Source organism: Elephantulus edwardii, unplaced genomic scaffold (genome assembly GCF_000299155.1).
Source record: "Elephantulus edwardii isolate Elephantulus edwardi_28Jun2011 unplaced genomic scaffold, EleEdw1.0 scaffold00011, whole genome shotgun sequence".
In the NCBI taxonomy this organism is placed as follows: Eukaryota; Metazoa; Chordata; class Mammalia; order Macroscelidea; family Macroscelididae; genus Elephantulus; species Elephantulus edwardii.
Window position 1 is genome coordinate 11,733,277 of NW_006399761.1, and position 12,104 is coordinate 11,745,380.

General features: G+C 44.3%; 1 pseudogene; it reads right to left on the reverse strand.

Annotated features, from left to right (window-relative positions):
- Positions 1 to 215: 215 nt before the first annotated feature.
- Positions 216 to 601, reverse strand: LOC102868844 (annotated as a pseudogene).
- Positions 602 to 12,104: the final 11,503 nt, after the last annotated feature.

The window sequence follows — 12,104 nt, forward strand, 5'->3', positions numbered from 1 at the left end:
AAAACGTGAACAAAATCTTCCACAACCCGAGGTAATTCAAACAGAAACCAGGAACCATGGTTGGTATGCATACCTTCTTCCTTTGCCTTGAAAACTTTTGAATGACAAGTGGCCATCCGCACGTACCAGAAAATGAACTCTTCATTTCTTTCTTTTTTTTAAACAATTAATAGAAGATTTATTTAAGCAGTAATACATAGTCATCTTTGCCAAACTTAATATGAGATGTGAAATGGTCGTTCCCATTTTCCTTCCTGGGTTTTTCTTTCCTATCTCCCTCGGTTTTGAAAACATAATATCAGAAGATGAGGGGGTCCAGTGCTAAACACAGCTCCTGTGTGGGAGAGCTTGGGAGTGGGCCTATAATTGGAATAGACATTCGCTGATCTTGCATAGGTCCAATGAGTCAAGGCAGGATCTTCAATGATCGACTGCTGGTTGGGGTCACTGAGCTGAAGCAGATAGTCCTGTTAAGCTGGGATCTAATGGCCAGCCGCTCGGTTTGAGTCCGCCAGGTCTCTGGAGACATGTCGTATTCATCTGGGTCAAGGGTAGCAGAGAGGGTGGCCAGGCACGATGGCTTGTACTTTGGGAAGGACATATCCAGCCAAAGAATGCCGTAAAATGTTGTGATTCAAAATACTTAGAGCTGAATATTTAGGTTTAGAGGAAAGCCGATTTCGTTGTTGAGGCAATAGTGGGGTGTGTAGGGTAGTATGGTGTGGGGTGTGGACACATAGTGGCCTAGTGGATGACCTTTATTCTGAGCTTGACTTTGCTCCTGACTCAGATCACTACATTTGAGCCCCCTGGAGTCATACACCATGGCCCTGTTGTGATTTCATTGCAAGGATTAAAGTGTGTGCACACAAGGCTCTAGATAATAGATCCCTAATGGTGCAACTGTTAAGGGCTAAGCTGCTAACCAAAGGGTCATCAGTTTGAACCCACTCTCAGCTCCATGGCTGGGGAAAAATCTGATTGCCATAAAGATTACAGGCTTCTAAACCCTATGAGGAAATTCGGCTCCGTTCTACAGAGTCAACTCAATGGCACACAACAACAACATGTCCATAAATATTACTGGAGACAGAGAGAGACATGGAGAGAGAGAGAGGTAGGGAGGGGGAGTGACAGGGAGAGAGAGAGGGAGAGGGAAATGGAGAGAGAAGGAAAGAGGAAGAGGAAAGGAGACATAGGGAGAAAAAGGGAAGGAAGGACCGGGAGGAAGGGGGAGAGAGAAAGGAAGAGGGAGAGAGGGAGGGAGAAAGGGAGAGAGAGGGAGATAGGAAGGGAGAGAGGGAGAAAAAGAGGGAAAGAGGAAGGGAGAGAGGGGGAAGAGTCGGAGAAGAGAGAGAGAAAAATGCACTGATCGTTTCCCTGACAATCTTGTCAGTATTCTAACCTTTCCTATCTAAACTGGTAGTCATCAATCTTCATAACAAACCTAAGGGAGGATGTACTTTGATTATTATTCTTTCACAAAGCGGAAAGGTTAAGTGACTTGCCTGGATCACTCCACGGTGGGTGGTGAAGTCGAACTTCAATGAAAAGCAGTCTGACCTTCACAGGTGCCTCCACGGCTCTGCCAACAGAACGCTTCCCTGGCTCCTTTCACCTGCAGGTTAACCCCCCCAGACACCTCAGCAGAGGATGCAAGGCGTCGCCTCACCTGTTGACCGCCCTTCGGTGATCGGTGATAGATGCCTCCCTTCGATGGACCATTGTGACCAAGACCAGATGAAAAGCAGAAAAAAAGCGTATTTATAAAAAGCATACTTGTTTGTGTAAAGAATGGGGGTACTGCCACTGAAATTCATCAGAATTTGAACAGAAGTTTTACCTGCACATCCAAAGGCCAAAATAAACCCATGGTGGTTGTTTTTGCTGTTGCTCAGTGTCATGAGGTCCTCCCCGTGAACCAGAGATCTGAACTCTTGTCCTATCCTGTGTCTTATCCTGTGCCATCCTCATTGTCTCGGACACAGTTGAGTCCACTGCCACAGACACTGTATTGATCCATCACGCTGAGGGCCGTCTTCTCCCTCAGCGACCCTCCACGTTTTCAAGCACGATGTCCTTTTCCAAGGAATAGCCTCTCTAACAATATACCCAAAATACATGAGGCAAAGCTTTATCAATTTTGCCTCCATGGAACATTTTGGCTCCACTTTCTCCAGCACATATCTGTTCTTTTTGACAGTTCATGAGATAAACAATACAGTACTCCAACACCACTACTCAAATGCATCGATGACTCTTCTGTCATCCTTATTCATTGTCCAGCTCTCACAGCCATGAGATTGGAAAGACTGTGTGTTAGACAGAAAAAAAGAGCACAAGGGAGAGAAAGAAAGAAAGAAACTGGTCCCAAGAAATGAACAGGCCATTATTGCGTGGTCTGAGAGGGACACCAAGTGACTCGGCCACACAGCATGCAGGGAGGATCAAAATGGGGCACAGGCAGTCTGGGGGGGTTCCTTCTTATAGGAGTCCTGGGAAGGATTGAGATGATATATCTCGGAAACTGGCATATTAATTAAGTTAGGTTTTAGCTATTTTGATCAGGCTCAGATCCTTATCAGAATCCATTGCCTGGTGTGGTCTTTGATATGACCAGCTTAATGTTACCACGTTTCTCTGGAAGTGATGAATCTTGGGAATGGTGTGGGGCAACTGCCATATTTTCCTCCATTGTGGCCTGAATCAGCTTAGACTGACATCCCTGCTCTCTAAGGACTTGGGAAAAATCCCTGACAGCAGATTTTCCCAATTCTGTACATCTATCTCCTGGGCTCCTGACCGCTGGTAACAAGGGTGTTGACTGTGGATCCAAGCAGGATGAAATCGTTGACAATTTCAATCATTTCTCAATCTTTCATAATGTTGTCTATTGGTCCAGAGTGAGAAGGATTCTTGTTTTCTTCTATTGATATTTAATCCATTGATTGATGTTTAATCGTTATTGAAGGCTGCAGTCCTCGATCCTCTCTCTGTAGGAAGCACATTGGGTCCTCCTTACTTTCAGCATGTGCATAATGCAGGTTATTGATGAACCTTCCTCCAACTCTGATGCCATCCTCTTCTTCATCAAGTTCAGCTTCTTGGATAATCTGCTCAGTATACCATGTTTGGGCTCACTGCGGCAGTCATGATGTCAATCCACCTTGTGAAGGGTCTTTTTGTTGTCGTTGTTGGTCCCCCACTTTACCATGCACGGCATCCCTCTCTACGGACTGGCCCCTTCAATGACATGCTCAGAGTATGTGGGACAAAGATTAGACAGTCTTACTTCTATGGAACCTTCTGGTTGTACTTCTTCCAACAGAATTGTTCGTTCTCCTCGTAGCCCATGGTGCATTCAATATTCTTCACTGAAACCATAATTCAAAGCCACGAATTCTTCTTTGGTCTTCCTTATTCATGACCCAGCTTCTACATGCATGTGAGGCTATTGAAAATATCGTGGTAAAGTCCCAAAGTGATATCCTTGCTTTTGAACATTTCCAAGGGGGTCTTTTTATCTTGGGTATTAAGCAGTTGGATTGTTTTGCTGTGATTTCAGTGAAAGTTTGCAATGCAAATCGAGTTCACATTCAACGATTCATAGGCATTTTGTTTTATACCATTAATTACAACATCCACAATATAATCTTTCCCTACTTCCGCCCTATAAGTCCCAATTTCATTAATCCTTCTATACTACCTTTCCTGACTTCTGAACTTTTCCCTTGCACTATCCTTGCTCTTTTGATCCTGTAGTATTGATTATTCTAAGGACAAATGTCCCCCTGGGTTAATGCTCACTCTATGGGCCTTTCAACTGTTGACCTTAAAGTTGAGCCATAAAAAAGTTCTGCTCCAGGTTCTAAGAATGGCTAAGAGCTACAGTCTATGGCCTCCAGCAATCTCTATATTGCACAGTAAGCCTGACCTTTTTCATGGTTTTCAGTTTGTATAATCTACCACCCTGCTATGAGCATAAAATAAGCTTCTGACCAAATTTAACGACATAGACAAACCAAAACCAAATCCATGACCAACAACTTGACCCTGGCCACCCTATAAGATAAAGTAGAACTATACCTTTGGGACCTCAAAGCAGTAATCTTTATGGAAACAGACTGAGACATCTTTCTCCTACAGAGATGCTAGCGAGTTGGAACTATAGATCTTCTGGCTGACAGCTAAGTATTAAACACTGCAACAGTGGGTCTCTTTGGAGCCCAAGCACACTGCTAACTTAAAGCTCTGTGGTCCAAGCCACTAGTGGTTCCTAAGGAGAAAGACGGAAGGGTCTCCTATAAACATTAACAGTCTCAGAACTAGGAGAGGTCATCATTAGACCTGACGGCTATAGATTCTGGGTGGATTTTTAAGATGGTTTAGAAGTCATTCATGGCACAGAAAAGAAGTTAGCAAATCTCTCCCTCTAAGCCAAAGCCTCCCTGTTGTTGTTGTTGTTATGTGCTGTCGAGTCACTTGCGACTCATAGCGACCCTATGTACAATAGCCCTAAACTCTGCTCTATCCTGTGCCAATCGCACTGCCTCTGACACCCCCATCCCGATTACCCCAGTCACTGAATCAATCCACCTCATAGAAGGCCTTCCCCTCCTGCGCCGTCCCTCCACCCTCCCAAGCATGATGTCCCTCTCCAAGGACCCGTCCTTCCTGGCAACATGTCCAAAGTATGTCAGACGAAGCCTCAGAATCCTTGCCTCCAAGGAGCAGCCTGATTTAACCCTCTCTAGGATGAATCTGTTTGTTTTCTTGGCAGTCCATGGTACATTCAATACTCTTCTCCAGCACCACAGCTCAAAGGCATCAATTCTCCTTCTATCCTCCCTAGTCATTGTCCAACTCTCTGATGCATAACAAGTGATTGCAAAGACTATAGCCTGTATCAGATGCACCTTAGTGTCCAGAGTGACACCATTGCTCTTCAGTACCCTGGAAAGGTCCCTAACAGCAGACTTTCCCACGGCAATACGTCTTCTAATTTCCTGGCTACTGGTGCCAAGAGTGTTGACCGTGGAGACAAGCAGACTAAAGTTGTTAACAATCTCAATCTCTTCACCATCCATCCTGATGCTGCCAATTGGTCCAGTGGTGAGAATCTTTGTCTTCTTGACATTGAGCCTCAATCCATATTGAAGGCTGCAGTCCTTGACTCTCTGCAGCAAGCATTTTAGGTCCTCCTCAGTTCAGTAAGCAGGGTTGTGTCATCTGCGTAACGCAGATTGTTAATAGATCTTCCACTTGGCTTTATTTTGTCTCTTGTCTTTTCAAGTTCTGTTGAAAAGAGTCATATCCATTCTTGGTCTTGCTTTTTCATATTATCTCTTACACCTTTGACATGCTAGTGACAGATCTGAATAGCTGCTCCAGAAACAATATGACAAGCAAAATCTCAACTTATCTGTGTAGAAAATGTCTCCAATCTCTGCTCCAGAGCAGTCCCGTGGGCTACACTGAGCTTGCCAGACTTGGAGACCTTATCCGTACAAGGGTAGAAAGTGTCTCCAGAATATCTCGGCTGACCCATACTTCCTGAATTACACTAATTTCACTATTGAAAGCCATTTTCAAACATCCATTATGCTAATTAACAAGCCACCAATTTCACCTGCTAAAATCCATGCCTCACATCTATTACGCTTATCAACAAAGCCTTTGGGGTTGATCAAAAATAAACACAACAGCACTCTTAGGCAGCGCACTTTGGAATGTGGACGTTTTTAACTGATTGCTCGCTGGACACACATAAAGCATGAACGGCTGATTAGAGCAACTGCTGTTGTCATATGCCACTGAATTGGCTCCAACTCACAGCCAAGTTCATGTGCTAAGAGAATGCCGCCTAATCCTGCTCCACGGTCACAGTCTCCACAGCGCTTTGGCCCACTGGTGACCTCACTGTGCCAATCCACCTGGTTACGTGACTTCCCTTCCAACTATGATGTTTTCCCCAAGGACTAGCACCCAGATAACATGCCCAAAGTACATAAGACCAAATGTCACTGCCCTTGCTTTTAACAAACACTCTGGCTACACTTCTTTCAAGACAGATTTGATTATTTTTTTGGCAGTCCATGGGATTTCTCAATATTCTTCACCAAAACCACAAAATGTAAGGTGTCAATAATTCTTCAGTCTTTCCTCTTTATTATCCAACTTTCACATGTACATGAGGTAATTGAAAATACCATGGTCTGGGTTAGGCATCAATCTTTCAAGTAATGTCCTTGTTATTTAGTTCTTTAGAAAAGTCTTTGACAATAGGTTGTCCCGAAATATGTGGTCTAAATGAATACACATTGTTGTGGTTATTAGGTGCCATGGAGTCAATTGAGACTTATAGCAATCCTCTGCACGATACCTCTGAACCCGGTCCTATCATGAGCCAATCTCACTGTCTCTGACTCACCTACCCCCACGACCCCAGTTACAGTGTCAATCCATCATGTCCAGAGTTGTCTTCTCTTGCTCTGTTCCTCCACCCTTCCAAGCATGATGTCCTTCTCCAAGGACTGGTCCCTTCTGGCAACTTTCCCAAAGTATGTGAGATGGAGCTTCAAAATCTTTGTCTCCAGTGAGCTGCTTGGTTTCACCCTCTCCAGGACAGATATGTTTGTTCTCTTAGCAGTTCATAACATGTTCAAGACTCTTCTCCAGTACCACAATTCAAAGGCATCCACTCTTCTTCTGTCATCCTGAGTCACTGTCTGGATCTCTGATGCATAGCAAGTAACTGAGAAGACTATGGCCTGTCGGGTGCACCTTAGTCTCTAGACTAACACTGTTGCTCTTTAGCACTCTGGAGAGGTCCCTGCCAGCAGATTTTCCTAATGCAATTCATCTTCTGATTTCCTGATTACTGATGCCAAGAGTTTCGACCATGGATCTGAACAAGCTAAAATAGTTAACAATCTCAATCTCTTCTCCATCTATCTTGGTGCTGCCAATTGGCCCTGTGCCAATCTAAGCTGAAGTATTTAAAGTGAGTTAGAGATATCATACATCATAACACACTGACTCGAATATTTGCCTTGTGGTAGAATATGATGTGATATTCGCAAGTCACCAGCAAGACTTGGTTTTTAACAGCATCTGTAATTCTTGTACAGGCAAGCTTTTCCCTGTAGCACAGTTCCAAGTGCCTTCTGATGTTATTCTTGTTTGGTGCCCTCCAGTTGACTGTGACTCATACCGACACTGTGAACAACAGGTAACAAACTTGCCCTATGCTATGCCATCCTCACAATCTCCACCTTTTGATAGATAGGGCCAATTCTCTAGAGTTCAGCCTCACTTACTGAAAATGCAATGTAACTGAAGCATGGCATCTCTCTTTATAAGCAGGGCAGGCCATAGAAAAGGAATTTGACTCTTTTATTACTATAAAAAAGAAAAAAAATAACACTTCAATTCCCCATGAAGGATAAAGAAATTTCACCTTGTTTAGTAAGTTCTGGCTTACAAATGGGAATGTTTCTCATAGAACCTGGCACGTTCAGGACAAATGTCAGTCCTTTTTTAATTTTTTTCAATAGGTCAATTGTTCTTCTCAAAGGACAAAGAAAAACAAAGAGTTATTCAGTATTAAGAGAAACAAAAGGGGCTCTGGCAGTATGGTACATTGCAAGTTTGTCTACTACCCTAAAGGTTGACAGTTCCAATCTACCAGCCACTCCTTGGGAGTAAGGTCAGTCATCTTTTCCCAGAAGGATTTAGGGTCTGAGAAAGTTGACAAGGGGTGACTATGAGTTAGAACCGACGCAATGGCAATGGATAAGAGAAGCAAAACATTGGATATCGTTAAAATAAGACTGCTAAGAAACATTAGATTTCAGTAACTGAAAACTGGGTACTGTAGGCCCCATGTTCTTAATTTGGGAATTTTTGCTAATTTCACATTTCCCATTTGCTCTGAACAAAATAAGGTGGGTACCTTGTTTTTTCATTCCAGAAGCTATCTTTCCAGTCACTTCTAATTAAAATCTTCTGAGCGGGGACTGGGGCAGCTCCAGGGCATTCAGAAGCTCCCAAGGGTATTTCCACAGGCCAAGACTTCACATCCCCACCCCAGATCTTAACAAATGCGCTGTTCACTCCTTAAAATGAATTTCCTGGGATGTAGCTGTTCTAATTGGACATATTAGGGAGAGAATATTTTTAACTGTCATTTTCCTTTCCTTTTCAATCAGCCCAATAGGCAAAGCATTTGTTTTTCAAGTTCACTGACGTTGCTGTTGATAGCTGTCTAGTTTGCACCAAACTATGGTTGTCTTGTTGCAAGAGAGCCAAACTCTGCCCAGATATGCACAATCCACAAGAGTGTTCATATATTTGAGTCCACTGCGTACCTTAAGTGCCTTCTACCTCCGGATGCTCACCTCCCAGAACTATATCAGGCAATATTCTGTTGTGATCCATAAGATTTCCTTCCACAGGTTAATTTCTAAAAATAGACCATGAGAAGTCTTTCTTCCTAATCTGTGTTATTCTAGAGCTCTGCTGAAACCTGGATAACAGGGTGACCCTGGTGGTTATTGGAGTGTGTGCAACACAGCATCCAACATTACAGCAACATGCCAAGCCACCACAGCATGGCAACCTGACAGACCCATGGTGGAACACAGCCTGAGAGCCTCTCTTAAACATCTGTTATTTTCCCAGGGTGGCCTATTTGTGTTGTGCTGGCAACCCAGAGACAGGCAGTTTGAACCCACTAGCTGCTAGGAGAACAAACAGGTTCATCCTGGAGAGGGTTAAACCAGGCTGCTCCTTGGAGGAAAGGATTCTGAGGCTTCATCTGACATACTTTTGGACATGTTGCAAGAAGGGACCAGTCCTTGGAGAGGGACGTCATGCTGGGGAGGGTGGAGGGACAGCACAGGAGAGGAAGACCCTCGATGAGGTGGACTGACTCAGTGACTGGGGTAATGGGGGTAGGTGTGTCAGAGACAATGAGGTTGGCTCAGGATAGAGCAGGTTTCGGAGCTGTTGTACAGAGGGTCACTACAAGTCACAAGCGACTCGACAGCACGTAACAACAAACAATAAGAGCTGCTCCTGAAGAGAAAGATGGGCAGTCTCCTCCATGAGAGTTAACGCCTCTGAAAACGCACTGGAGGGTCAGCATTGAGTTGGATCCAACTTGAGAGCACATAACAACAAACCTGCAGTAGAGACTGAATAGAATTTCACCCTGTCCCTTCTGCCTTCTTTGAAAATCATGGACAGGACACAGAGAAGTGGTGAGCTGGCTGGATGTAGCCTGGTCTCAGCAGACTCAAAGTCCAAGGATGCTTTTATCATGCCCACAAGAGATAAAAGGTTTTCCTGTTTCCCTCAGGCTGCTCCACAGTCTCCTCCATGCACCAAATGGTCTCTTAAGCGATCATTAGAAGCCTGGTGGAAATGTTTCCAGCACTTTTGGCAATTAGTCATTAATTGGGCTTGCCACTTCAGCCCCTTCCTAATTGATGCTCCTGAGAGAGGAGCTGTGAGGGGGGAGAAGGGGAAGGCAGGGGATTTCCTGAGACAGGTGGTTCAGCAGGAAATAAGCCTTCCTGCTGCCCTGGGGTGTTGGGGAATGTTGGGGAGGAAGGGAGGGCCTCTGGCCAGGAGAGATCTCCTAAACTCCAGATAAGTGCAAGCCTCCCAATGGCCTTTAATATGGGGTAGAGCAAGGTCTCCTGTGTTTGGCCGGACCGCCTGGAGAAAGCTCACCACCTGGGAAGGTGGCTGCCGCATGTGTTGAGCTGGGAGTAGTCCTCACGAGGCTGAGGTTCTCCTATCCAATCCGCATGTCCCACGTCTGCAAGTCCACCCTATCCTGTCTTCCTGTTTACTTGCTCATATATAAGTGCACTGTGGACCCCAGTAAAATTGACCTGGATTGATTCTCTGATCAGCTCCCAGAGTGGTGGAGTGGTGTGTCTCCATTGTGCTTAGCCCCATCAGGGTGTCGCTGCTTGTTGCTGGCAAACAGACAGTGACACTGGGGGTTCTGGAGAAGGATCACGCTTACCATAGTCAGGGAGCTCCACCTCAGTCCAGGACACACTACACAGTGTCAGAAAGCTGGGCCCACATGCTAAGAAAGGGGTTTTAACAAATGAGCCTGAGACTGCCTTTATTTTTGTTGTCAGTATAGAAAGTTATGCCACCAAGTCAAAGGTGGGTGATTTTAATCTGTAGCACTCATGCCTGGTTTTAATTGTTTTGGTCAAACATTCTTCTAAGTGGTGTAGCACTGGACTGTCCATTTGCTGTACAAGGGTAACTTGTGGTTGCTGTGATGCTGAACACTGTGACACTGATGTGCCAAATACGATAATGGTGGAACTCCCCAATTAAGACAAGCTTGGAAGCAGGAGTGGCATCCACTTCAAAATAGCTTACCTCTGGAAACTCTATGAACTTAAAGAAACAATGAAAGTTATACAAGTGTTCAGGTCTTTTGTTCATAGGGTTGCTCTGAGTCACCTACAACTTGACAGCACTTAACAACAACAACGACAATGATAGCCTCTTGAAGCACAGTAACTCACTCATTCCCAATGAGTGGAAACAACCCATAGCTAACCCCCCATTGGGTTCCCAAAGCTGTAAATCTCATGGGAGATTGGTCATCTTTCTCTCCCTCTGAGCTGAAGAAGGCCAAGGACTTCAGCCTTCAATGTGGATTGAAGTCCAACATCAAGAAAACAAAGATTCTCACCATTGGGCCAATTGGCAGCATCATGATGGATGATGAAAAGATTGAGATTGTTAACAGCTTCAGTTTGCTTGGCTCTACAATCAACACTCTTGATACTAGCAGCCAGGAAATTAAAAGACAAATTGCATTGGAAAAGTCAGCTGTCAGAGACCTCTCCAAGGTACTGAGAAGCAACAATGTCAGTCTAGAGAATAAGGTACACCTGATACAGGCCATGATTTACTTGCTAGGCATCAGAGAGCTGGAAAATGGCTAGTGACGGTACAAGGACAGTTGATGCCTTTGACCTTTGGTGCTGGAGAAGAGTACTGAATATACCATGGACTGCTAGGAGAACAAACATGTTCATCCTGGAGAGGGTGAAGGGACAGAGCAGGAGAGGAAAACCCTCTATGAGAAGGACTGATCCCATTGTCAGTGGGATAATGGGAATAGGTGTGTCAGAGACAATAAGACTGGCAAGGGATAGAGCAAGGTTTAGGGCTGTTGTAAAGAGGGTTGCTATGAGTTGCAAGCAACTCGACGGCACATAACAACAACAACATGTTATTTTTTCAGGAAAACATTAGAACAATGACCAAACCAAAAGCAGTAAGATTCGCAATAAATAAACTATAAACAGTTAGTGAAGTAAAATCATAAAGCAGAACACTTCAGCTACAGGTAAAAATCAGAGACAGCAGTCAATGGAAAAATACATGCACTTCTCCCAAGAATTGCACAGGCAGAAAGGTGCGCCCTTATTTATGGTCTTGGGGGTTCCAAGCAACTTAATCAGCAGGGTGGTCCTCACCACCTGGAAGATCCTGATGTGTCCGAGTGATGTGACTCAGAATCACGTCTGGGTTACATACGACTCTTCTTGGGCTGATGTTTGTCCACAACTCAATGTATTATCAAGTTGCCTGGATGTTCTAGTCTATATTGATGTTCTATAAAGTGATTTTGATATTTCTCTCCATGTACAGAATCCATTCAACTCTAAGGGGAAATGTTGTTTAGTGCCCCAGAGCAGAATCCTACATCCAGCCCAGTGAAACTCTGTCCAGTCTGACTCCGTCCTCACAATCTCTGTAGGGCTCAAGGCTACCGCTGCAGTTACTACTGCAATTAATCAATTTAGCTTATTGAGAATCTTTCTCTTTTCAGATGATCCTCTTTTTTTTGTTTAAGTTAATTTTAATGAAAGTTTACAGAGGTTTTGGATTTCCATTCATTCATTGTTGCACACTTTCCTCCCTCACCCCCTGCCCCAGTTCACTTTTCTCTTTGAAAAGTAAGAAAAAATTCTTTCCTTGTTATACAATCCCCCACCCCAGTCCACTACACTATGCAGTTTTCATTCTGGACTCTTGTCATGACAATAATATCT